Source organism: Pinus tabuliformis, chromosome 8 (assembly GCF_031772625.1).
Source record: "Pinus tabuliformis cultivar Carrire ecotype Pingquan chromosome 8, CPIR1, whole genome shotgun sequence".
NCBI lineage: Eukaryota > Viridiplantae > Streptophyta > Pinopsida > Pinales > Pinaceae > Pinus > Pinus tabuliformis.
In genome coordinates, this window is record NC_142294.1 from 573,717,586 (window position 1) to 573,721,633 (window position 4,048).

The 4,048-nt window shown below is 35.9% G+C and overlaps 1 long non-coding RNA gene across 1 annotated transcript; it reads left to right on the forward strand.

Annotated features, from left to right (window-relative positions):
- The first annotated feature begins 265 nt into the window (after positions 1–265).
- On the forward strand, positions 266–1,536 carry LOC149236774 (uncharacterized). Its single transcript, XR_016268435.1, has 2 exons — positions 266–575; positions 867–1,536. It is a non-coding gene; the product is annotated as an uncharacterized LOC149236774 (long non-coding RNA).
- Positions 1,537–4,048: the final 2,512 nt, after the last annotated feature.

The window sequence follows — 4,048 nt, forward strand, 5'->3', positions numbered from 1 at the left end:
TTATAAATAATGTTAACTTTTCCTCTTCTTTCGGAATTATAATATAACCTAGCTCATATTAAAAGAAAATCCTAGATCGGAGTTGCACCTATACAATATTATATTAGATTTTCGTATAGCGTATTTCAGTCCATTCGAAAAGTTTCATCGATGTGACTTTAATCAAATTAATATACATGTAAACTTGGGCAAGTCCATTAGGAAAAAATTATTAATAGAGTTTATGGCCTCACACGGTCATTTATTAAAAGAGAATGAAGTTGGTATTATTACATCTTAATGCAGGACTATAAACAAAAACCAACACAAATGTCAGGTACAACGAACCTCAATCAACGCACGACAATATATTTTTTTTATGGACAAAATCTTCAAAATAGTACATCACCCAAATGAACCTGTGTGTTGCGGACTTCAGCATAGATTTATTGTTTTTCCCATGGCAGTTGGAAGCTCCATAGCGAAGTTGTGGACGGTGGATGAAGAATGCAGAATCCAGATGATACAATGATGCCGAGCAAAATGGCGGGTTTGGCAAGCATTACGGCAACACAAAAATCGAAACTGGTTTACAAGTAATTTCAAAGCTTTTATTTATTAGTCCGTGCACTGCTGACGCCATCCATTGGGATTTGACTCCCTGGTGGTGGCGGCGGAGTCATCACCGGGAAACCCCCAGCACCCTAAGTTAAACTATGTAAAACATGAAATTCTTAGAATTTTTTTCAGTACGGTAAGCTCATAAATTATATCGTATCCAATGCCTCTGTCTCCCTCGGCTTTAATGAAATTTAATCAAAACTGGGTTGGTATCCCAATGCCTCCCTAGGCTTTAATGAAACCTTGGTACGTGGCTGGTTTTACAGAGCTTCTAGCCTCCGCCACCTAATTTATAGAATCTGTCATTGATGGCGCCTGCGCAAAAGGCTCTCTGGAATGCAAAGGCAGGTTTGGAGCTTATACAGAGGATTCTTGCGAGCAGCCCGATCCAAAGATTTTCCCGAGCGATGCAGAGTAGAGCAAATTGTATCGGCAGAGTTCTGAAAAAATGGGAAGTCCGTAGATAAAAAGGATTTCACCTACATCGAGTGTTTGCTCTGTAAAGGCAACAAGCATTTTGAGCTCTTGAAGACCGCTTCTGTAAGTTTATCGGTTATCGAGGTCAGATGGTTTTTGTTTTATATTTTCTCAGTGATTGCATTTGATTTGCTGTAAACTTCAGCTGGTCTAGGGTTTTAGATTTGGGGTTTCTCAGAGAAAGTTGTATTGGTATGGCGGTTCCAAGGGGCAAATCAGGGTTCGCCCTAAAATCGGGTTCTGCATGAAGGATTTAACTCTAACCTCAGGTATTTATTTATGCCTCTATGTCCTAAACCTTACTTTTAGGCCATGATGGTTATTAGTAACCCGAAATCGTTATTTTAGGCCACGATGTATATCAAATTTCGTTCATTTTAAGCAAGATTGAATGTGAAGCTCATTGACCCGAAACCTACCGAAGTTAATAAAATGTCCTAGATGCGATTTGAATTTTTATCATCTTCTGAAGTGGGCAAATGCCCGGGACATCTTTTAAGGCTCGTTTATCTTTTTAAATATGCAGAGGATAACTACAAAACTACAAAATATTTATTTAGCAGAGTTCTTTTATTTGTTCCAATGAATTATTTTTTTAATGGGTTATCTTGTTTGGCAATTACCCCAAATCGTTATTTGAGGCCACGATGTATATCAAAGTTCGTTCATTTTTAAGCAAGATTGAATGTGAAGTTCATTGACCCTAAACCTACCGAAGTTAATAAAATGTCCTAGAGGCGATTTGAATTTTTATGATCTTCTGAAGTGGGCAATGCCCGGGACATCTTTGAAGGCTCGTTTATCCTTTTAAATATGCAGAGGAAAACTACAAAACTACAAAATATTTATTTAGCAGGGTTCTTTTATTTGTTCCAATGAATTATTTTTTTAATGGGTTATCTTGTTTGGCTTTTGTTGAAAATTTAGGTGTACAGAACCACAAATATATTAAATTTGAGGGAGTGCCCTTGTTTTCAAGGGGCTCGCAAAACGTTTTCAACGGGCTGGCAAAATGTCATTTGTCGATGTAAATTTGATTTTGTTAATCAGTGATAAAGGATATTGAAAATGATAGTGTTCCTGAATTTATCCCTCCAATACTCATGCACAGCAATGACTCTATAATATTTTATTAGTGTCTGGAACACATGGAATATATTTTTCTCATTTATCCCTCCAATACTCATGCACAGCAATGACTCTATAATATTTTATTAGTGTCTGGAACACATGGAATATATTTTTCTCCTATCTTTATTTTTATTACCTCAATGGGAACGCTGATCTGCAACTGTTGCATTATATACACTTTATTTATTTACCATTCAAATATCAAGCGTGTTATCTTCAGAAGAGGCATTTAATTCAAGGAAACCCAATTGATTTATGAGTTCAGTTTCTTGAACAGAGCTTAGCCATATGCCATTTTTTTCTCCCCAATCCATAAACAAAATAATCATCAGGCGTATAATGGTCAATTCAAGCACTTTCAATGCTTTAGATCTTGGGGTATAGATGTTGCCACTTTAGTGCTGCTGGCATAGCTAACTACTGCATGTGTGACTCGTTGGAAGTCTTTGTGACCTTGATGGCTTACGGATGTTGAGCATGTCATGGGTGAATTTGGCACAATAGATACCCATCTGTTGCAACCCCTAAGCCAAAGGTAGGCCACTTCGTTATCAAGGGGTCATTTATCAATCAAAGAAAAAGAAAAGTAATCCAGACGTGTCATAAGAAAGGTATGGTTGTTTTAGTTGCACCAAAATGAAAATTGCCTCAGGTGTCTCTCTTTCCCAAAGCAAAGATGAAATCAGTCCTGAGGTGGTTGAACTTTGAAGCATGTTACATCCTAAGTTGCATTTGTTTTGGCTTAGGGACATTTCTGAAAGAAGAAAGAGAATAATAGCAGAAATATTTGAAAACAACAATCAGAGAATACCAATCCCAGTCCTTTAAGAGTATGGGTGATTGATGGTATTTGGGAACACATGTACAACATTATGTATTTACATTAAAGAAAATATTCATGATATCAAACGCCAAAATGGAAACTCAGTTTCCCAATGCTAAATGAGTTGTGCATTTATGGACTATTTTCATCTAAAAGAAAATATATAACCCAGTTTCACAAAAATGTGAACTTAAATCTGTTTTAAAATCCAAGAAAATAAATCAACAAAAGGACTTGCAATAAAAGCACTAGTTTGCCAATCCTTTTCAATTGGTTCACATTAATTTGCAATGCTTGACATTGATGTGAACAAAATCTCTCGTATCTCCAAGACACATCTAGAGAGACAACATAGAAAATGTATTTTTGATGGATACAATTCACTGGTACAATTTCATCATGGATCCTAACTTGAATGCTTAATTCCTCTCATTAGAAGCTTGCACTCTCATTTCCCAAACTTGACTGAAGTTGCACAGTTATTTCTTTGCCTTAGGAATGTTATGAAATACAAAATAAAATAGCAGTGGCAGTGAACAATATTTCAATTCTTAATGCTCCAATTTTCTAGGCAATCCAAGAGAAAAAGATACTGAAGTGTTCTTGATAAGATTGAGCCCTCTAGGAAAATTTTATTATGCATAAACCAGAATTGAAAACTCTTATTTTGAGCAATAAAACAACCCTTATCTTATTCAATTACAATGCTAAACAATGTTAGAAGAACCGAACTAGGCTGGTCTGACCGTTTTCAATCAAAAACTGGTCTGAACCACTGCTAGTGATTGGAAAAGGCTAGTTCAGTATCTCACCGACCTTTTTCCACCAAAGCGGTCAGTTTTTAACAATGTTACTACAGACCCTTGGAATGCAAATTTTTTAAAAGAAAGGAATAATTTGAGTGGGGCATCCTAATATTCAACCTTTAGGGCCTTATTAATGCTATGCATTTAATGGTAATGTTAAATCTATCACTTCCACTTAATTTTTTAACATTACCATTAATTATTTCAGAAA